Genomic DNA, 23,677 nt, shown 5'->3' with positions numbered 1-23,677 from the left:
GAATCCCCAAGTCCCTGTCTCCCCCAGGCTGTGGCTCCACAGAAGGCAGGAATTCACGTAGGCAAACAGAAGTTCCACACAGGCCCATACCCGCTTATAATGTGAGCCCCCAAACATGCTCATGTTAATTTTTTTCAGATTATCGCAAAAGGTAAGATCACAAAAAAGTGCTAATTCTTATAGAATTCCAAGGCCCCTGAAAGTTTGTCTTTGGACCCCAAGTTGAGAAAGACTGCTTTAAGAGGGTAGCAGAGAAAAAGGAAGTGTTGTGTAGTGGTACAAAGAACATCAATAAAGTCAGAATTCCAGGCTCATAACCTTGGCACAGAATTTATTGCCTGTGTGACCTTCTGCAAATTACTTTCTCTCTCTGCGCTTCAGTTCCCTCTTCTGTAAAAGGGGATGGTAACAGTATCTTCCTTATAGGTTGTTGGCAGGATTAAAGGAGATAATCCAAGAAAAGAAGGTAAAATTGTGCCTGGCGTTTGATACTCTGCATTAGTGCTCCATATACAGCCAGTCTTACACTAGGGAGGGCAAGCTGACGAAAGAATCACGGAGCTAAGATTCCTTCCCGCTTGACAGCATTCGTTTGCATTTACCTTGTTATTTTCTTCTTTAAAGGCTTAAACGAGCTCCCGAAAACACTATTTTGGCTTTTTCTTCCTGTGGTGGAGAAATGCTCCCTTCCTATCCACACTATTCCTTAAACTCCCCTGAGGAAGCTGTGCTGTGTGCTGATGAAAGCGCCAATTCATTTCTGGTTTGACTCCATAATCGTATCGTCAACTTTACAAGATGTTAATTAAGGAATAAGAGACAATTGGGTGTGTTTTACGAGGCCGTTAGGACGTGCCCACTATGCCCAGTGAGTGAACCTCAAGGTTGAAATGCAAGTGCTTCGCGCTGCTGTGTGTTAATTGCTCAATTACACATACCTTAAAGGAGAGTTTCCTCTGGTTCCAAAGTGGGTGTTTAATAATTTGTTTTGTTCGGGGATTTTGCCCTGGAGCAGGTCCTCTGAGGCTGAAGAAATTCTGAAGTTCTATTTCCCAGCACGTTCCACGGTTTCTCTTGCTTACTCCCTCGGGGGGAGGAGTATCTTGAAGAGCTTCCCCTGCAGTCTGTGGCCTTGATTCCTGGAACCACCGAGAGGCAGGGCCATTTGTACAGGAGTGCCACCACTGCCCTCTGAGGGATCTGGAGCCTCAGAACTGATTGGGACAGAACAGACACACACAAAGAAATGCCAGAGTGTCTCATTTATTCACACAGGATCCCATCTTCACTATTTAAGTGAACAATTTTCCATTTTTCTTTGCTTCCTAGAGCATTGCTGGTTCAGATCTCATGGCTGAAGTTCACACAATTACGTGATGAATACATGGGGATTCATCATGCTATTCTCTTTTTTTTAATATAAAACAACAGAAAAATACAGTTCCAGATTAACATTTCCAATATCAGCTTCTTTTTTAAATTAGTAGTTACATAATGAAATTGAAATGTCATTTTTAAGGAGAAAGAAAGAAAGAATGGTGTAAAGTCCTTGTGACCATAAAAAATTGTGTTTGCCATTTAATAAGTATTTGGATTTGAAAACTTTTTTCACCTACCCTATATGATAGTTGTTCGGCCTTAACCCTTGCATCACACTCTCTACTCAGAATTCCTCACCATTCTTCAAGGGGCAGGAGAGGACATTCTCAGTAGGAAAGACTGCTTGACTTTGCCCTCTATCCTCCACCCCACCAGACGGGAGCCATGTTGGAAGTGTCAGTACTTAAAGCACTAATTTGAACAAAATATAAGTAGATGTTTCAGAAACATAATTTAGAAGCCGAGACTCCTCACACTACTTCTAGTTTCCTGTCTCCAAGTCATCAGTCCTTGAAGCTTAACAAACTACATAAAGAACCTACCGGCTACAGCAAGGAACCAGAATCACACAATGTGGGCTCACCTCAAGCCCTCACATAAACCTCTAAGGGCCTTATTTGTGGCATCTTATTTATTGAGCAACTACTGTAGGCAGAGTCTTCTGTTGTAAGACTCTATGTGGTAAGGGGCATGGAAATGCTTTGCAAAGTTTCTCTCTCCTCTTCTGAGGTTCCCAAAACAAGCTGATGTACCCCTTTTGGTACCACCTTTGCACCTTGTCTCCAGGAAACCTTCAGCAACATGTCCTGTTTTTCTCAGTGGTTCTGCAGAGTTCCCATCTCTTAGAGCTTTAGGGTCTAAGCCCTGCAAGTGGTTGCTTAAAAGACCTAATCATTTCATTTCTGCTTAAGAACTAAAAATCACCTAGCTAGTTATAAACCCAAACCTACTGAAACAACGGCTGGATTAAATAATCCCATTAATAGAATATCATGATGCATTTCAATATACTTAAAAAAAAAAACTGTTTTCTTTTATTTGGACTTGGAAGTCTACTGTAAAAAAAAATAACCTCAAGAAGAAAATTAATTGGACAATTGACCAGGTTCTCATGTGTTCTTATGTGTACATAAGAAATTCTTCCACTTCTGTTAAAAAATTTAAAAGTAAGTTCCTCATTGCAATGCAATCCTGACACTAACTACCCAGAGTTAGGTCAGATTTCAAGGCTAAGGACACAGTCCTCCAGAAGACTCCCCTTTCTTCAGACACCAGCCCAAACTCCAGGGTTCTTGGGCTACTGCACTTCTGACCAACAAGTTACAGATTTGGAGGTTTCCACTACCTGTTCAGGCTCAATAATTCACTAGAACAACTGACAGAACTCAGGAAAGTGTTAGACTTATGATTAGAGTTTTATTATAAAGGATCCAAATCAGGACTAGCCAAATGAAAGGACACATAGGGCAAGATCAAGGAGGGTCTCAAACTCAAACCCTCCATGTCCTCAGGACAAGTCACCCTCCAGCACGTGGATGTGTATCACCAAAAACAAGCTCAGCAGAGCTCCAGGTATCCAGAGTTTTTATTGGGGTTTCATGACATAGACGTGAGTGATTGAGTCGTTTGCCACACGACTGAGCTCAATCTCCAGTTCTCCTCCTCTCACTGGGAGTTGGGCTGATATGGCATGGCTCAAAGCCCCAACCCACTATTCACACAGTTGATCTTTCCTGCATGGCCAACCCCCATCCTGAAACTATCTAGAGGCCCACCATGAGTCACAAAATTAGCATAAACTCAGGTGGGGTCTGAAGGGCCCACCATGAATAACAATGCTCTCCTCCTTCTCTGGAAGTTCCAAATACTTAGAGGCTCCCTCACGGGAACTGGGGACAAAGGCCAGCCAAATTCTTTGTTATGTAACACTAATAAGAACTAATACACAGTTAAAATAGCATTTGGAATCCAAATTTCAAGCAATTCTGAAATTCAGAGACTTTTTCAGAGAATTCAGAGAATTTCAGAGAATTCTGAGAATCAAGAAATTCTGTCCTGAAGCTCTCTTCAGTTGACTTGGTATCGCTACTTTTAGCAACAGTGATAAGACAGCAACACCAAGACCTGGCCTCGTTAAGTAAGTTATGATTAGAAAGTACTTTTGTTTCCCAAAGTAAATGGAAAAACGAGTATATTGCTAATTATGATTGTAGTTCAGTAATTGGGCTAATTTAGAAGGGTAGGTTGGGTTATCTGACAGTTTCCACAAAAAGGGTGAATTCAGAGGAAAGCCTCTAGAGAGGCAAAGCTCACACACCCCGTAACTTGGGCTTGGAGAATAACCAGGTGAAGACTGCGAGTCAATACAGGTGTCTTCAATATAATGGGAACATGGGGTGCCCATGCTGGGAACTCAAGCCCCAATAGCCATTATCAAGCTAATTAATTTGTGATCATAAATTGCAATGACTATTTGAAGAGGTGCTGAGTCCTGCCCTCTCCCAAAGAGAGGCTGGGACCATACAGGCAAAAGGAACTTAGAAGGTGAAAAAATTATCCAGATAAACTCAAAAGTCTGTTAATGCTAACAAAATAAACCAAAATGTGGAAATTTTTATCCTGGAAATGTTTGAGCGGAGGACTTTGTAGTAATTTGTGCTATTTTGGACTTGCTCTGTGCTGTGACTTTTGCTAATTGGAAAATAAATAGCTATCCACGAAGAAGCTACCCCATTCTTTAGTAGATCTTCTGTAAAACCCCTGTCCCTAGAATAAAATATTTGCATCTGGATACAAGAAATAACAGGTTTGAAAATCCAAATTTCCAAAACTGGCTAATCTCATCAACAACATAATTAATTCTCCGTTTTCAGAAACAAAGTATTTAATGTGAAAGAAAGGCTGGGTGTTGTGTGGTTCTATTTGCTTGTTTTGCTTTGTTTTACAGGGCAAATGGTGGAAATATCTCATTGTCATTAGCAACCATCCCTGATGGGTATTTCTTCAATTCCAAATGAGGGAGGAATCTCTGTTTTTATGTTTTATGTCGACGACATATTTGTACCTTTCATATCAAGTAATAAATGGTATCTGACTATGTTATTAGTATTATTTTCACTACATTCTCCCAAACACCTGTTAGCCTCAGAAGAAAAATCTCGAAAAGATCAAGTCACAGTGAATCTCTCCAATGGTGACCAACACACACTGGCCTGGGGGCCCTTCCTCAGGATGTCTCTTCTGTTGCTTCCTTTTCACTCTCACCTTCATCAGTATCTTTGGCCCTAGCTGCAATCATCTAACAGCAATTCGGAGGAGGTGGCATACAAGTATAATGTGCAGGTGAACACAGTAGGGAATTCGATCTTCCTTCAGATTGGGTACTTCTTTTATAAACTCCTCAATTGGATTTCCAGTTCTTGAGGACAGCGACCTCTTTTCTACCTCTCTAATTTCTTTTTCAGTGGCTGGCACAGAACTTAAGCCTATCTAGTTGTTGATTGGTTAGTTGATGATTAGATTCATCTTTTTAGCTATTATTCAAAGAAAAGGCTAGGAAATGGGTAAACTGGTTAATATAAAGAAAGAAATCCACTATCGTTTTCCTCATCATGAGCAAGAATATAGTGGAAGTGTTATACTAACAAAGCTGTTAGAAGGAAGAAGTACACCTATATTATAGAAGAAAAAATATGTTCTATTCAGTTGGTACATCTAAATGTAATGTGTAGAAAGAAACAATGTATAGTTATATAAGTAATGGCATTCAGGTGAATTTTTTATTCTATTTTCAAAATATTCTGTGAAAATTTTATATTATGTTGAAATTCAGAAATACAAAGGAAAAAAACAAGGCAGATTTGGTTTTGTCCATTAAAAATGTTTTGGCTCTTTCATTAGAAAATTTTGGAATAAATAAAGTATTCCATTTAAAAATAAATGGATGGAAAAAATAGTGTCATCCTTTAGAAACTTTCCACTCTGAAAAGGGAAGTAAAATTATATTGATGAAAATAATTTTTACCATGTGTTTATTGGCAGAGCTTATGGCTATTACAGCTTCAGAAGTCTCAAAAATAGACTTTCTAAAGGCAACTGCAGCCATACTGTTTTAGATAAAGCAACCTTTCTAAACAGGCGGTATTTACTTTAAGCCCTTAGTGTAAATCCATCAGTGAATGAACAGTATAGCTGAACATTGCGTATATGCTTGTCTTTTTCTGTGTACATGTTTGCCTCAAACCAAATCAATTATGCTTACATTGTAGAACTTGGCCTAGATCAAGATAACATAATTGGCAAGGAAGAAAGGCAAAGATTCCAAAGATTTGTGGTTTAAGGAGGGGTAGAACTTGTTGAGATGACCACATTTGTAAGGCCAAATCCCATACTTTGACATTAATTTGTAAACGACTGTTATAGGTTGAATTGTGTCCCTCCAAAAGATGTTGATGTCCTAACTCTCAGTATCTGTGAATGTGACTTTATTTGATAATAAGGTCTTTGCAGTTGATCAAGTTAAGATGAGGTCATTAGGGCGGGCCCTAATCCAATATGACTCATGTCTTTACAAAAAGGAGAAAAATGGACATGGAGAGAGGCAAATACACAGGGAGAAAACCATATGAGGATGAAGGCAGAAATCAGAGTGACGCCTCTAAAACCAAGAAACGACAAAGATTGCCAGCAAACCACCAGAGGGTAGGAGAGAGGAATGGAACAGCCTTCAGAAGGAACCAACCCTGCCAACATCTTGATCTTGGACTTCTGGACTCCAGAACCGTGAGACAAATATCTGTTGTTTAAGCCACCGGGTTTGTGGTGCTTTGTTAGGACAGCCCTAGGAAACTAATGCAATAACCATGACTTTGTAGGCTACATAGGTGGCCTAAATAGGAAGTTTAGGCTTAAAACCATTGTGTGCCTGCCCACACACAAAATGTATCAAGATCTGAGAACATATTGTGAGGAACTAAGGAGGAAAGTACTTTAGGTCATAAGATTTTTTTTTCTTTTTGTTTTTTTGTTTTTTGTTTTTGTTTTGTGAGGAAGATCAGCCCTGAGCTAACATCCACGCCAATCCTCCTCTTTTTGCTGAGGAAGACTGGCCCTGAGCTAACATCCGTGCCCATCTTCCTGCACTTTATGTGGGACGCTGCCACAGCATGGCCTGACAGGCGGTGCATTGGTGCATGCCCAGGATCCCCTGGGCCGCCAGCAGCGGAGCGCGTGCACTTAACCACTACGCCACGGGGCCGGCCCCAATTTTTGTTTTAAATCAACTTTATCGAGGTATAATTTTACATACAATAAAATGCATACATTTTAATTGTGCAATTCAATGAGTTTTGACAAATGTGAGCCCATCCCAACCAAGCTATAAAACATTTCTTGGCAAGTTCACTCATGCCCCTTTCCAGTCAATCCCCTCACTGGCATCCCAGGCAACCACCACTTTTCTATCACCGTAGGTTGATATTGCCAGTTCTAGAACTTCATATAAATGGACTCGTACAAAATGTACTCTTTCCTATCTGCCTTCTTTCACGCGCATAAAGTTTTTTGATATTTATCCATATTGTTGGGTGGATCAGTGGTTGATTCCCTTTTATTGCCAAGCAGTGTTCCATTGTATGGATATACCACAATTTGTTTGTCCATTCACCTGTTGATGGGCCTCTGTGTTGTTTAAGTTTTGGGTTATTATGAATTAAAAAGCTATGAACATTCAGGTACAAGTCTTTGTGTGGACATATATTTTCATTTCTCTTCCGTAATACCTAGGAACAGGATTTCTGGGCCATACGATAAAATTTATGTTTTGTTTTGTTTTTTTTTTTTTTTATTGATGTTTTAATGGTTTCTAACATTGTGAAATTTTGGGTTGTACATTTTTGTTTGTCCATCACCACATATATGACTCCCTTCACCCCTTGTGCCCACCCCCCACCCCCACTGCCCTGGTAACCACAGTCCAGTTTTCTCTGTCCATGTGTTGGTTTATATTCCACATATGAGTGAGATCATGCAGTGTTTGTCTTTCTCTTTCTGGCTTATTTCACTTAACATAATACGCTCCAGGCCCATCCATGTTGTTGCAAATGGGACGATTTTGTCTTTTTTTATGGCTGAGTAGTATTCCATTGTATATATATACCACATTTTCTTAATCCAATCGTCAGTCGAGGGACATTTAGGTTGCTTCCACTTCTTGGCTATGGTGAATAATGCTGCAATGAACATAGGGGTGCATAAGCCTCTTTGGATTGTTGATTTCAGGTGCGTTGGATAGATTCCCAGTAGTGCGATGGCTGGATCATAGGGCATCTCTATTTTTAATTCTTTGAGGAATCTCCATACCATTTTCCATAGAGGCTGCACCAATTTGCATTCCCACCAGCTGTGTATGAGGGTTCCTGTTTCTCCACATCCTCTCCAACATTTGTTGTTTTTTGTCTTGGTGATTATAGCCATTCTAACAGGCGTGAGGTGGTATCTTAGTGTTGTTTTGATTTGCATTTCCCTGATGATTAGTGATGTTGAGCATCTTTTCATGTGCCTATTGGCCATCTGTATATCTTCCTTGGAGAAGTGTCTGTTCATTTCCTCTGCCCATTTTTGATCGGGTTGTTTGTTTTTTTGTTGTTCAATTGTGTGAGTTCTTTATATATTATGGAGATCAACCCCTTGTCAGATGTATGTTTTGCAAATATTCTCTCCCAGCTGGTTGGTTGTTTGTTCATCTTGATTCTGGTTTCATTTGTCTTATAAAAGCTCTTTAATCTGATAAAGTCCCACTTGTTTATTTTTTCTTTAGTTTCCCTAGTCTGGGTAGGCATGTCATCCGAAAAGATTCCTTTAAAACCAATGTCAAATAGTGTGTTGCCTATATTTTCTTCTATGAGTTTTATAGTTTCAGGTCTCACCTTCAGGTCTTTGATCCATTTTGAGTTAATTTTTGTGAATGGCGATAGCACATGGTCCACTTTCATTCTTTTGCATGTGGCTGTCCAGTTTTCCCAACACCATTTATTGAAGAGACTTTCCTTTCTCCATTGCATGTTCTTAGCACCTTTGTCGAAAATTAGCTGTCCGTATATGTGTGGTTTTATTTCCGGGCTTTCAATTCTGTTCCATTGATCTGTGTGTCTGTTTTTGTACCAGTACCATGCTGTTTTGATTACTATTGCTCTGTAGTATGTTTTGAAGTCAGGAATTGTGATGCCTCCTGCTTTGTTCTTTTTCTTTAGGATTTCTTTAGCTATTCGGGGTCTTTTGTTGCCCCATATAAATTTTAGTATTCTTTTTTCTATTTCTGTGAAGAATGTCATTGGGATTCTGATTGGGATTGCATTGAATCTGTAGATTGCTTTAGGTAATATAGACATTTTAACTATGTTTATTCTTCCAATCCACGTGCATGGGATATCTTTCCATTTCTTTATGTCGTCGTGGATTTCCCTCAATAATGTCTTGTAGTTCTCATTGTATAGGTCCTTCACCTCCTTGGTAAGATTTATTCCTAGGTATTTTATTCTTTTTGATGCAATTGTAAATGGTATTATCTTTTTGAGCTCTCTTTCTGTTAGTTCATTATTAGCATATAGAAATGCAACTGATTTTTGTAGATTGATTTTGTACCCTGCAACTTTGCTGTAGTTGTTGATTGTTTCTAACATTTTTCCAACAGATTCTTTAGGGTTTTCTATATATACGATCATGTCATCTGCAAATAGTGAGAGTTTCACTTCTTCGTTACCTATTTGGATTCCTTTTATTCCTTTTTCTTGCCTAATTGCTCTGGCCAAAACCTCCAGTACTATGTTGAACAGGAGTGGTGAGAGTGGGCAGCCCTGCCTCGTTCCTGTTCTCAGAGGAATGGCTTTCAGTCTTTCCCCGTTGAGTATGATGTTAGCTGTGGGTTTGTCATATATGGCCTTTATTATGTTGAGGTACTTTCCTTCTATTCCCATTTTATTGAGAGTTTTTATCATAAATGGATGTTGTATCTTGTCAAATGCCTTCTCTGCGTCTATTGAGACGATCATGTGGTTTTTATTCTTTGTTTTGTTGATGTGATGTATCACGTTGATTGATTTGCGGATGTTGAACCATCCCTGCGTCTCTGGTATAAATCCCACTTGATCATGGTGTATGATCTTTTTAATATATTGTTGTATTCGGTTTGCCAATATTTTGTTGAGGATTTTTGCATCAATGTTCATCAGCGATATTGGCCTGTAATTTTCTTTCTTTGTATTGTCTTTGTCTGGTTTTGGTATCAGGGTGATGTTGGCCTCATAGAATGATTCAGGAAGTGTTCCATCTTCCTCTATTTTTTGGAATAGTTTGAGGAGGATGGGTATTAAATCTTCTTTGAATGTTTGGTAAAATTCACTGGAGAAGCCATCTGGTCCTGGACTTTTATTTTTTGGGAGGTTTTTGATTGCTATTTCAATCTCTTTACTTGTTATTGGTCTATTCAGATTCTCCATTTCTTCTTGGTTCAATTTTGGGAGGTTGTATAAGTCTAAGAATTTATCCATTTCTTCTAGATTGTCCAAAAATATGGAACGCTTCACGAATTTGCGTGTCATCCTTGCGCAGGGGCCATGCTAATCTTCTCTGTATCGTTCCAATTTTAGTATATGTGCTGCCGAAGCGAGCACTTATGTTTATTTTTTATAACAAACTGTCAGACTGTTCAAAAGTGACCCTACCATTTTACATTCTTTCTTTCCCAACATCAAGGGTGAGCAAACTTTCTGTAAAGGGCCAGAGAATAAACATTTTAGGACTTGTGGGACACATATGGTCTCTGTCACATCTTCTTCTTCATTTTACAACCCTCTAAAAATGTAAAAATCATTCTTGGCTCAAGGGCCATGCAAAAGCAGGCCGTGGGTTGGATTTGGCCCCAACGCCAATTCTATGTCAGTCAGGATTCAACCAGAAAAGCAGAACCCCTGGGAGATACATACGTAGTTAGGGATTTGGCCTTATATAATTGTCGGAAGCCAGTTAAACATGTTGTTTTGTAAGGTTGTTGTCTCTGCAGCTGTTCCTGGAGCTTGAAGTCCACAGAACAGGAAGTCAGGAGGGCAGATGGATGTAAAGTGGGGGACGATGTATGCTAGACACCTCATGCATAAGCTTGAGACCATGAGGATGGACTGAAACCCATGTCAGTTCTTGTTGCCTCTGACCCTGGTGCTATGGGTACCCCACAGAAGCCGGGGCCTTCATCCACATCCTCGCCAGTGCTTGGTATAGTCATTATTTTTACTTTCTGCCATTCTAGGGAGTCTAACATGATATCCCACTGTGGCTTTAATTTGCTCTTCCCTGAAGACTAATGATGCTGAGTATCTTTTCATGTGCCATTGGCCATTTATAGGTCATCAGATTTTTTTCTTTTAAATAAAGCAATATGAGGTCAAGAATAGTTCTACAAATTACTTTGAAAATCTACTTAGCACTCAGCCTCTGTTATCTCATTTCTAAAATGGGGCTGATAATAGAAACTATCTATGAAGATTTAATATGATAACATCTTGGAAATGCCTTATGGACTCTTTGGGGCTATGCAACATTAGGTATTACCATCATCATCGTCATGTAATAGGTTGGTTCTAAGAAGCTCACAGACCTTCAGGCTGCTACACTAATGGTTAAGCACCTGAGCAATGCCGTCAGGTAGGCGTGGGCCAAACTCTGACTCTGCTGCCTCCCAGCTCTGTGGTCTTGGGCCAGTTCCTTAACTTCTCTCAGCTTCAGCTTCCAATATGTAAAAGATAACCTATCCCATAGGGGGGTTATTAAGTATAAATGAAATGGCATATATAACATCCCTTTATAGCCTGGCACAGAGTACATGCTCAGTCAATGGTAGCACATTTTTATGTGTATAAAATTGAAACTTCCACCATTGGGATTGTGAGAGAGATGTTTGAGAAGGGAAAGTCTCTCCCCAGACATGCTCTAGCTATCTTAGTACATATTTATTGTTGTTGTTATCATTGTTGTTTTATCTTCTATGCTTCTTTTATCCCATTCTTTCCTTCTGGGTTCAGTTTTCTTCTTCCTAAACTACATCCTTTAGAAGTTCTTTCAGTAAGGGTTTACGAATGGTACATTCTCAAAGCCCTTATTTGAAAATGTCTTTATTCTACTCTGTCATTCAAGAGTAAGGACATAGGGCCGGCCCCGTGGCTTAGCGGTTAAGTGCGCGCGCTCCGCTACTGGCAGCCCAGGTTCGGATCCCAGGCACACACCGACGCACCATTTCTCCGGCCATGCTGAGGCGGCGTCCCACATACAGCAACTAGAAGGATGTGCAACTATGACATACAACTATCTACTGGGGCTTTGGGGAAAAAAAAAAGGAGGAGGATTGGCAATAGATGTTAGCTCAGAGTCGGTCTTCCTCAGTAAAAAGAGGAGGATTAGCACGGATGTTAGCTCAGGGCTGATCTTCCTCACAAAAAAAAAAAAAAAAAGAGTGAGGACATAGGGGCCGGCCCAGTTAAGTCCGCTTGCTCCACTGCGGCGGTCCGGGGTTCGCCGGTTCAGATCCCCGGCGCGCACCAACTCACCGCTTGTCAAGCCATGCTGTGGCTGCATCCCATATAGAGTGGAGGAAGATGGGCAGGGATGTTAGCCCAGGGCCAGTCTTCCTCAGCAAAAAAGAGGAGGATTGGCAGATGTTAGCTCAGGGCCAATCTTCCTCACCAAAAAGAAAAAAATCGAGTGAGGATGTAATAAAGATCTTTTTACATTTTTATTCTATGCCACTCAGTAATTCTAAGAAGAGATTTAGCTCATTAAAAATAAATGATTCACCTTTAGGAAATCACATATATTTTAGTCAGATGACACCAGTACTTTTAAGTGTTGTTAGCAATATCATTTACACACTTTAAAATGGATCCACCAACTCAAGGTAGAAATGGATTCAGATCTATTTTAAAGAAAATAATCCATGTACAGCATGGTGACTATAGTTAACAATACTTTATCTTATATTTGAAAGTTACTAAGGAGTAAAGCTTAAAAGTTATCACAAGAAAAAAAATTGTAACTATGTGAGGTGATGGATGTTACCTAAACTTATTGTGGTAATCATTTTGCAACATATACATATATCAAATCATTATGTTGTACACCTGAAACTAATGCAATGTTATATGTCAATTATATCTCAAAAAACTGAAAAAAAAGAAAATAATCCTTGGTAAGTAAGGATTTTACTAATGACTGATAACGTGACGCATCTGCTAGAACTATTCCGCGAGTTGCATACATCCACTGCCACCAGAGGCAGCCTCAGGCAAGGTGTGGTCAGTCTCTGCAGAATGGGTGAACTTCTTAGAATACAGCCGGCCTGGTTGGAAAAGCCTATCCATGTGATAAGTCAACACGCTTGGGAAATAAAACCAGCAGGGTGGATACACAAATGCAGCGGTTCTCGATCTTGAGCGTGCATCAGAATCCCCTGGAGAGCTTGCTACAGTACAGATTGCTGCTCCCTCCCCCTCCCCCAGAGTTTAGGATTCAGCAGGTCTGGGGTGAGGAGCTGAGAATTTTCATTTCTGACAAGTTCCCAGGTGATACTGATACTGCTGGTTTGGGACCACACTTGGAGACTCATGGAACTAATGGTATTTAAGTGAACTGTGGCATTCTGTGCCACCACATTTTAACAGACATAAGTTCTTTTTGGTTTCACGACGTAGATAACTTCTCTCCTTGATATTGATTACTATTAAAAATAATGGGAGGAATGGTTTCAGAATGACACATCTTTTTGCCTGTCTCAAAAATTATTTAAAACCAGTTGTGAGACTTGAATATCAGTCTACTGTTTGGGGACACACACAGCATAGTATAACAGTCGTGAGGAAAATGACCCCTACATCTAATGTTGAATAAGTTACTGCAAATATCAGGCTGTCTTTCCCCCTTAGCCTGGTCTGAACTAAACATTCCGGGGCTATAACATAACTCAGGCCTGAAATAGGTTAAAAAAAGATGAATTAACAAACGTAAACAAATGAAAATTATTTTATTTCCCCATACCTTCTGTCCCTTGTTTTTTCCTTTCTCCTCCTGATGCATCTTTCTTTTCCTACCCTTTCTCTCTTTTCTTAATTCAAGGACTCCACTATACTAAATACTTCCAAATATTTTTCTCTTTTTCTAGGGCTGCTAAGTACTTCACATCAAGTGTAACAAGTAGGATAGACTGCTTAAAGGAATCTATTATAAACAGCTGGACTTAGTGGGTTTGAACTAAGCCCAATGTATTCTCTACGTGGCTCCAGATAATTTTCCAAGCTAATGCTATTATGATGTCAAGTGGAAATGGCTCCCCCTACTCTGCCCCATCTTATGGAATTATCACCCTCTGCCCTTATTTAATAGTGTATATAACACAAAGTTAAGTTTTATGTGCTTAGCCTGCCCCCTCATTCAAATAGGAATAGTGAAGTCGTCAGAGCAGGGCTGAGCTATGGAAAGAAATATCAATTCCTCATGTTCAAAGGAGCCCAGAAATTATGGTGATTTGCTAGCCTGAGCTCTGGGGCAGAATTTTACCTCTGTCAAAGCAAATTCATGGAAGCTTAGTTTATGCTGTGGGAGAGGAGTCATCAAACATACAACACTTTCTTTCCCTTACATATTTGATGTCTTATACAACGACTTGGTGTATTTAATTGGACTCACATCAATGTGATTTGTCAGAATCCAAACAACTAACTTTTACAGAGCCACATTTGAACCCAACCATCTCAGTTTCCTGGAGACTGAGGCGGTCTTCAGGAGACAGGACTTTCACTTTTAACATGGGACAGTCCCAGGCAAACTGGGGCAAGTTGGTCATCCTAATAAATCTAGCACATGTGGGTGCTGAGACATCCTTTCTGAAGGTAAACATCCCTTTCTACAGCACTCTTATGCCGCACCAGAAGAGATTCCATTTGTGTGAAACCCAGAGCACTTGAATAATGAGGGTACCTTCTACCCTCAGGTGGACCAACCCGAGAACTCCAGCATCACAAATATCCTCTCAGAGCAGGTGACTCCTGTCATCCTGTCACCTGTTGTAGGTACACAGCTCTCTATTTCCTCACAAAGTTTTTAACCATATTTTGGTCTACCATTGGTGCTCCTCACCAGAATTGATAGGGTCAGAACTTCAGCTGCCTCAGTTCTCTCTTGTCAGGTGAGGCTGATAATACCAACCACCACAGGTTGCTGTGTACAATAATGAGGTAATGAATGGAAGCACCCAGAATCATGCCTGGTGCACCAGTGTTCTGCAAACGTGAGTTTCACTCTCCTTTGGGTTTCTACCGATACCTATAGAGGAGAAGAAAATGAGTTCATCATAAAAGGCAACCTCTAAATGATTATTTCCTAGAGCCTAATATTTATTTTTGTCAGCCACTTTAAATGGAAACATTCTGTGAGAATTCTGCAACTAAAATCGTATAGTCAGAGGGTGCTGGTTTACTATGTTAATGGATTGTTTTCCATCCTATAGACATAATCTGAATCAGAGGCGTGATGCAGCTTTAGGCACAGAACCCCTGGGAGCACTGAGATGGTCCAGATTCTGTTTAAAGGGTTTGCCTCAAAGAGTTAGACATAAAGAAGAGACTCTCTGGGCCGGCCCGGTGGCGCAAGCGGTTAAGTGCGTGCGCTCTGCTGCGGCAGCCCGGGGTCCGCAGGTTCCGCACCCCGGGCATGCACCAACGCACCGCGTGTCAAGCCATGCTGTGGCGGCGTCCCATATAAAGTAGAGGAAGATGGGCATGGATGTCAGCCCAGGGCCAGGCTTCCTCAGCAAAAAAAGAGGAGGATTGGCAGACGTTAGCCCAGGGCCCATCTTCCTCACGAAAAACAAAGAAGAAGAGACTCTCCCTGATGCATTTACATGAACAAAAAATTGGTGCTGTGGGGTGGAATGTTTTTAAAACATTTTTCATTATGAAAAGTTTCAAACATACACAAATGCAAACAAAATAGTACAATGGAGGGAGTTGTTTTTAAATAGCTGAGGTTATAGTGCAATGCAGGGAGCAGAGTGATAAAAGGAAAACATTTGAACCATGAAGTTTGTGCCTTCAGTGATGAAGTGACAACTTAAGTAGTTGTAGGATTCTGTTCAAAGTGTTGTATGATACTCGCTTATCAGCAATGATTAGCACAAACCACAGTAAGAAATACACTTTACATCATGAACCCTACTTTACGTATGACCAAGACCAAAGCTTCGTGAAAGAATCCTTACTAGTATTTGCACTGAACTCGATTTATTCACTTACTCCTTCATTTGTTCAGTACATATTTATATGATTATAAAAAGAGGTGGAGTAACATCTGTTCAGAGAGCAGGAATATAGAAGAAAGAAGAAACACCCCATTTGTCTCATTTGATCTTGTTTCTGAAGATCTAACTAAAATTCTCCAGGGGTCACAGTTTCTTTTCTGCCACAGAACAATAGGTAGCCCACAAATCTAATATTCGTGTAGACAGTTTATTATAAAGGAACTTTTAAGTATTTGCACCACCATTTTGTGAATTGGAAAACCTAGACACATGTAGTGTAGATCCTGTGACCTACCCTTGGTCAAAATGCATAACTAAAGTCTGTGCAAGACCTCCTCCTCAGGGCAACACCCTTTCCACTCAGTGCTCCACACCGCCCTCTGGTGGTGGATTTTCTGTAGCAAAGTGCACATCCAGGCTGCTCGCCCCAAATCCTAGACAATTAAATGTATCCTTTACTTAAGCAGAGGGCAGAGGTACATGAACTTCTCTTCACCTCTGGACCAAAAATGAAAAAAGAGAAGAAAACATTTGGATGTATCTAGCTTTGGTAACTCAAATTAAATCAGAATTATTCTTCATCTACCCATCTACCACTTAGTTTATTAGTTCCTTTTTCTCTTCCTTTCTTTCTCTTTCTTTCTTTCCCTTTCTTTCTTTCTTTCTTTCTTTCTTTCTTTCTTTCCTTTCTTCAAGAAATAAACACAAAGTAGCTTATTAAAATAGCAATGACTAAGTGGTTAGGAAGAAGGAGCCCAAGTTTGATTTTGCTTTGTTTTTAACAAAATGAAAAAAAAAAATCCTAAACCCAAACCCTATAATTCAACCCAACTTGTCACTGCCCTCTGATTAAAGCATTTTTTAAAATAGCAGATAGGAAGCTGAGATCTACATTGAGATAAAGACAGTTAGCATAGACCAAAAGGAATTGTACGTCTGTCAGTTAGATTAAGTGGCAGGATGTGGGAAGGGGTGGGTCCCATATCCAGTTACTTGATGCACGAGCCCATTTGCTGAGCACAGGCACTCTAAAGGGCTAGCGCGCATGGACGGAAACCAGGGAAATTAATGGAAGGCAACCTATAATGGTTAGAGCGGTGGTGCTGATATGGATCCAAGACCACATTTCTTCTAATTAGTAATATTACTGTAATTTTTATAACTATCTTGCCCTGCCCAGGATAGTAAATTATCTTTGAAACTTTCATCTGGCATTTCTGAAGGGTCAGCATTATAAGTACTCTATATCCCACACACATAAACCTAGTAATTAGATATAGACATACTATTTCCCTAAGGCTTCCCTTTCCTTCCCTTAGAAGGAAAAATATTTAAAATCCTCCTCCCCACCAAAAAATTTCATCTAAGGCATTTTTGAGGACAAAAGGGGCAAGTAGTATAGAATAATGTCAATATCCATGGAGCCCAGTAAAGAATATTAAGTTGGTTTTAGGTGAAGTGGGATTGGCAGAAGAGAGGGTGGGAAGGAGGAATAGCTGACTTGCTAAGTAAAATGGGAAAGTCATACAATGGTTATTTTTCTGGAAGCATATGTTGCAATAGAAGAGTGTTGCCGAAGACCACAGTGAATTCCATATTTCTTTGGGAGGCCATTCGTACGTTACCATTCACAGTGAAGATGATCTTGGCTAATTGAGGCCAGGCTATAAATCAGAGAAGTTAAAATCCATGTTAAGGAAATTCTTTGCAGCTTAACATGGGGGTTACTTCCTTACTTAACATACTCACTAAAATCTAAAATTCAAGAGCTGGAAAAGACCTTTTTATGTGTGTGTGTGAGGAAGATCAGCCCTGAGCTAACACCCACGCCAATCCTCTTCTTTTTCCTGAGGAAGACTGGCCCTGAGCTAACATCTATTGCCAATCCTCCTCCTTTTTTTTCCCCTTTTTCTCCCCAAAGCCCCAGTAGATGGTTGCATGTCATAGTTGCACATCCCTCTAGTTGCTGTATGAGGGACGTGGCCTCAGCATGGCCAGACAAGCAGTGCATCACTGTGCGCCCGGATCCGAACCCCAGCTGCCAGTAGCAGAGCGCGCGCACTTAAGTACTAAGCCATGGGGCTGGTCCTGGAAAAGACTTTCTTATTTACCTTCCCCAGGCTTAACTAACCCCAGTTTAGAAATAATCAAATCAAACACCTTTTAGCTGAAACAATTCCATACTCTTGATAATCCAACAAGCCACTAGGATGAAGGGACGGAAGCACTTGCCTCTCTTAACTTGAAATTTTGACATATTGTTTATCATGGATTTTTCGCATTGATTTGGATTTTTTTAAATTTTATTTATCTTGACTACTGAGGTTTTGAGCACTCTTAAATTTTGCACCCTGAGGCAAGTGCTGCACTCACCTCTCAGTAGTCTTGGACCTGTAAACCCATTCCAATCTATCTAACTTCAGATTCAGAAATTTCTTCCTTACATCTAACCCAGAGTTTCTCAAGCTTGGCACTATTGGACATTTTGAGGCCAGATAATTCTTTGTTGTGGGGCTGTTGTGTGCACTGTGGGATGTTTAGCAGCATCCCTGGCCTCTACCCACTAGATGCCAGTATTGCCCTTTCTCCCCTTCCACCAAAAATGTCCCCAGACATTGCCAAATCACCCCCAGTTAAGAACCACTGATCTAACCAAAGTCCCTCATGCTGCAAACCACCCCATTTCTTCCCGCTGTGTCCTTAGAATAAATAGAAAGCAGCTTTTCATCATCCTCTAAATAACAACCCCATGAGATTCTTTGCTTTGTAGAGTGTGTGTTTACTTTATAATCTGATTAGAGTGATGACAATCATGTTAGCATGTCTAGACTTACCAAGGTCAGACCCCTGGCCTCTGTAAGGTTTATTCCTGCCTGATATCTGACATCTCAGTAGACCACTCGGCCATCTGAAGCAGGAGCTTCTTCCAGAAGTTCAGAGATGCCTTATAATTATATCCCCTTTGTCAAACTGCAAACTCAACTCCCTCGTTGCATTAGGCCAGAGAGATTAGTTACCCCCCCACCACATTTCACTCTATTCAAAGTGAATTTCGTCTTGGAATTTATCAATAACCTTTAAGTAAGGTATCATGTTTTCTTCCATCTCAGGAGCTAAGGCTCCAACAAGTCAGATTATATTAAATAATTCAGCAATTCAAATTCCTCTGTGATTTTAGTTTTGTAAGTGCTACAATCTTGGGAAGCCATTTTTCCTATAATGAGCAGGAAAGATATTTAGTATTTTTCTTTCTTATTATTCAAAGGCCAAATTTATTGGAAAATTTAGCCCAGAGTTAGACTTGGAAATAAAATTACACTCGGAAGGTAAAAATCCATTTCTGGATACTAGTTTTATAACAACATACTGAAAAGTCCCATAATCATCCATTCATAAATGGGTAATCATACATAGGTAATCAGGTAGATGAGTTAGAAATTGTTCCCAACAATACACAATCTGCCGCCTTCATCCTCCACTCTGTTGAAACTCCATAAAATTCTGGGTACATATGTGTTATTTTCTTCCAGGTAGAAATGATGTATGTGGAAGTCAACCACGTACATCCTTCAAGATAATGGGTTTGGATATTATACCTATCAGGGTTGTTGGCTGCAAGCAACAGAAACTAACTCTGGCTGAGGAAGCAGAAAAAAGCATTTGCTGCTGAGTTGTTAAATAGTTCAAGGAGTTTCCAACATGATTGGAACCAGTCTAGAAAAGGAGACCAGACAAGGGAAGATGAGCAGCAGGCAGACCCCACACCACCTAACCCATCTAGTGAGGTAGCCACCACCACTGCCCCCCCCACTGAACAATGGATGCTGCAGGTTGCCCAGCAGCCACAGACTCTGGACTTTGCATAGTGCTGCTCCTGCTGCCACGTCCTCAGGGCCTCTGGAGTCTCCACTGTCAACAGCTCCCAGGTCAAAGTCACTAGCAGGTGCCCCTGTTGAGTCAAGCCTGGGTCATGTGCCTGAATCCTAGCTGCAAAGGAGGCTGGGACAATGTCTGCACTTTCCAGCTTCTAAAGTGGGAGGCAGGCAGCCAAGAAAATGACAGCTGTCCATTACAGGTGTGATAAAGGGAGGTAATTAATAATAGATGAAGTCTTGGGATCTGGAGTCAGACTATCTGAATTTGAATTTATGCTCTATTATGTGGCCTTGGGCAAATTACTTAAATCCTTCATTGTTTCTATTTCCTCCCCTCTAAAATAGGCCCTTGTGAGGATTAAATAAAAACATCCATGTAAAAGTGCCTAGCACAGTATATGGTACATAGTAGGTACTTCTATATATCTAAATACGAGTGTGTATATATATATATATATATATATATATATATATATATATATATATATATATAAATGAGTCCATGTATATGCCAGCATGCAACATTGATAACAGAGAGAGAGCTTCTCTACTCCCATTCTCTTCTCCCTTTTATAAACATCTACCAAATACTGAGAGAGTACTGGCATACCCCAGACTTTTCATTTAGTTTAATGCAGGACGAGGCAACTCAATTTAACTTTGGTCTCCTCCCTTAAAGCATACGTGATCTAGTAGAGCGAGACCACTGAAGAAATAATTATAATTCAATATATGCTGTAATAGCATAAAAATGGAAATTCAGAGAGCGATAGGATTAACTTTGGGGAGCTAGAAAAATCATTATAGAAGGAACTTGACAGGGAACACCAAGAACTGATAACAAGACTTTTCTAGAGAGGAGAGAGAGGAAATTCTACCAGGCGGCTAGCAAACCGTCAGCCCAGCTGTGTAAGGGCAAGTGTGCCTGGGAATGGGGAGGAGTTCCAAAGGACAAGAGTGGGGGACTGATGGGAAGGTGAAAAAAGATGAACTGGGAAAGACAGACTGGAGGCAAATTGTCAAAACCCTCGGGGTTCCCACCAGAGTGGGGCCTTTTCCTCTGCTAACTACACGCCAGTGAGACTGCTGAGAACCGACCATTGGCCCCAGCAATGTCACATCATTGGTATCAATCTTAGGTCAGTCTTTATTCCTGGTAAGATTTTTAATCCATTATTCAGAAGTTCAGCCTCAGGGATTAAGGTTCATTTAAGCAAAACAGTGGAACAGGCAGAGCTTGTCCCAGTGCTTCCTTCTTTTGAGTCTTCCCTTCCCTCTTACCCTCCATCCCAGACCCCCAGGGCCTCTACACCAACCCAGTGCAACACTGCCAGAGGCTTCCAGCCCTCACTCGTGCTCCCAGCTCCACACCTGCCGTTCTTCCTCCCCCACTCGTCAGAGCCCCGATTTCTGTTTAATTGACAAGACTGAGAATGGGCTACGTGGATAAACCAGTCCCAATGGCTGTCCTAGTCCGCAGCGCTTCTGAGTAACGCAGTGCCCTAATAGCTGTAGAGGACTCCCCGGAAACAGCATGAACAGTTCTCCAGCCTCCACTGCTGTTAGCTCCTGGACCTACACCCCTCAACCCGTCCACCCCCACCCCTGCCACAGTTAGAACATGTGCTCTAATAAGGACAGAAGGACTTTTATAGGCCACAAAATAAGAATGTTCAAAATAGGATCGCTTCAGAAAGTCTGAGGTGAGGGGTTGCTTCCTCACTTCTCAGGAAATAGAAGCAGCTTTGGGCTGGGGACCGAATGGGCTCTTCCCTTCTGGACCTAGAGTTTGGTCTCAACTTTTCTAGTGCCATTAACCCAGGGATCTGAGCCCAGTGGCTCCAGCATCCACACGACAGGAAATGGGGGTTTGGCTCCTTGCTGTGGAGGGGTTTTAGCACACTGATTACAGAGCTAAGTGGATTTCTTTAAGGTTTTGTTTCAGCTGCCGAAAGCCCAGGGGCTTAAGGTTTGTGAGAAGCTCAAGGAAAGTCAGGGAATTGAGAAGAGAGCAGGGGAGTTGGTTTTGGCCGGGCTGGTGCTGGTGCACCTGGGATGGAGAGCGAGGAGGCCTGGAGATGCAGCCCATCCCAAGGGCTGGGGCTGAGAGGCCTTCACGAAGCAGGGCCAGCCTCTTTAGTAATCTACTCTGGTAAGACACGAGGGATGGATGAAACGGAGCAATTATACTTGAGACAGATCCATTCCTTCAGCGGCAATATATTTTCCTCACATGCTTTTCTCTTCACAGCCAGCAAATGCATGTGGAGCCAGTGACTATGAAGTCGGTCATATTGAATTTACTCAGTTTTTCTCAAGTCTTCAAGCGTGAAGCGTTGCAAACCGTCGTATGTACACTGGTGAAAGAAAGGAAGAAAAAAAAAAAGAACTCCAAGGAAAAGCCTGTGAAAGGAAAACGGCAAGATAAAGCAACACCATTTCAAATCTTAATCTCCTGAAATGGTGCCTTGAAAGCCGCACTTTCCCCGTTTCTGAGTGGGGCCCTTCAAAACTCCGTGTCAAATCATGTTATGACCTTGCTTCTTATCTGTTTGTGAGAGCTTTCAAGGGCCAGTAATTCCCCCATATGTGGCAGAAAAGTTCATAGTAGAGATTTGTGCACTTGACTAAGCTTCCCGCCTTGCTTTCTGTGGGGTGCTGGGAAGGAGGGAGATTTGTTCTCCCTTTCAGAATTAAATCATGCAACTGCCAAGGACACAGTCTAGAAGCAAACCGGAATCACTCACTTGGTCAGATAATCTACAGAACGATGACTTAATATTATACTCTCTGCTTTTGTCCAGTAAATCACACAGCGGTAGAATGTCCCTGCATTGTTTCCAAGTAATAACTAACAGACAAGACCCCTTCTATGAGGGAGGCCTTTTTCATGCCCTCTCCCCTGGCATTCTGCTTTGGCACCCCTGTCCCATCACCAGAGATGACCTGGAGTTCTGGGTGGTGGCTGGCTGCTGGGGTGACAACAGTGCCACGGGCTTGGGAAAGAAGAGTCACAGAAACCGTAACAGCTGTGGAGAGAGGGTGTCACCTGCCACGAGAAGGGTGGGGTATATCACTCACTCCATCTCCTCCTCTACCTGCCTGGTGGCACTTTGACTGTCCTGAGGCTTTAACAGGAAAAGGCAGACAGGAGAGCTCTGAAGAGCAACCTCAGGACCAGGGCTCACAAACGCCAGTGTCAGCGGGGCCAGGTAGGAAATGCCAGTGCGGGAGATGGACTAGGTGAAAGGCAATAAAGATGGTTGGGGTCTAAGAAAAGAAAAGAAAAGAAAAAAAGACATCATCTACTACATTTTTTTTTTTAAACAAAGATATCTTTCTTTAAAAAAAATAAAGATTACATTCTGGAAACAAAAACAAAATTAGGTGTTCGTGGCAAATTAATATATTTTCTTGCATTAAGCATGATACCTGTTGTTCCCTTTTTCCTTGACTGTCAAGAGGCTCAAAGCTAAATTTTGTGTTTCCTTTTGATTTTTTTGACACAGTTATCTTCTTCTCCCTCCCATCCCTTTGCTCTCCCAATGCATACACAGATACGTGTGCACGCACACACACACACACTTCATATACACACATACACATATATGATAGTTATAGTTATATTGTTATCTGTGGCTTTATTGCATTTGTCTCTTTCACTTTAAGTTGCATTGGAAATCCTTTTCACAAGTATGCAGAGTAAAAAATAAATTAATAAAATGAACGATTTCTATACTCAAGAGGCCATTTTTTCCACTTCTTTAACTGGAATGCCACACCATTAGGTGACAAGGAATCCAGACAATCTAGAAATTTCACCCCTGGTTCCTAGAGTGGTGCTGAGGACAAGACCTACAGGGCTGTGCCCATTCTTGGGTGAAAACGACCCAAATTTGCAGGATTCAGAGCCCTATTCTAACCTGTTGAAACTCTCTCTCTCTCTTATACACACACACACACACACACACACTTGATTTGCCTGGTAGTCTATAAAGATGTGACATAGATAACATAAGTATAATACTGGTTAAATATTTAAGAGGTTTTTAATTTCTTCTTATTAAGTTTTAGTATGTGCCAAAGT

General features: G+C 41.0%; 1 long non-coding RNA gene and 1 other non-coding gene across 2 annotated transcripts; one reads left to right on the top strand and one right to left on the bottom strand.

The window, feature by feature from the left end:
• Positions 1-3,330: 3,330 nt before the first annotated feature.
• Positions 3,331-23,363, top strand: LOC147915934 (uncharacterized). The gene is made up of 3 exons (XR_015553556.1): positions 3,331-3,517; positions 5,958-6,162; positions 21,842-23,363. It is a non-coding gene; the product is annotated as an uncharacterized LOC147915934 (long non-coding RNA).
• LOC147915935 (U6 spliceosomal RNA) lies at positions 9,943-10,049 on the bottom strand. The gene has a single exon (XR_015553709.1). It is a non-coding gene; the product is annotated as a U6 spliceosomal RNA (small nuclear RNA).
• Positions 23,364-23,677: the final 314 nt, after the last annotated feature.

This window comes from Ceratotherium simum, chromosome 11, assembly GCF_057802395.1.
Source record: "Ceratotherium simum simum isolate JZ-2026a chromosome 11, ASM5780239v1, whole genome shotgun sequence".
Classification (NCBI taxonomy): Eukaryota; Metazoa; Chordata; class Mammalia; order Perissodactyla; family Rhinocerotidae; genus Ceratotherium; species Ceratotherium simum.
The sequence above is the reverse complement of the archived record's forward strand: the minus strand, read 5'-3'. Positions and strand labels throughout refer to the sequence as shown.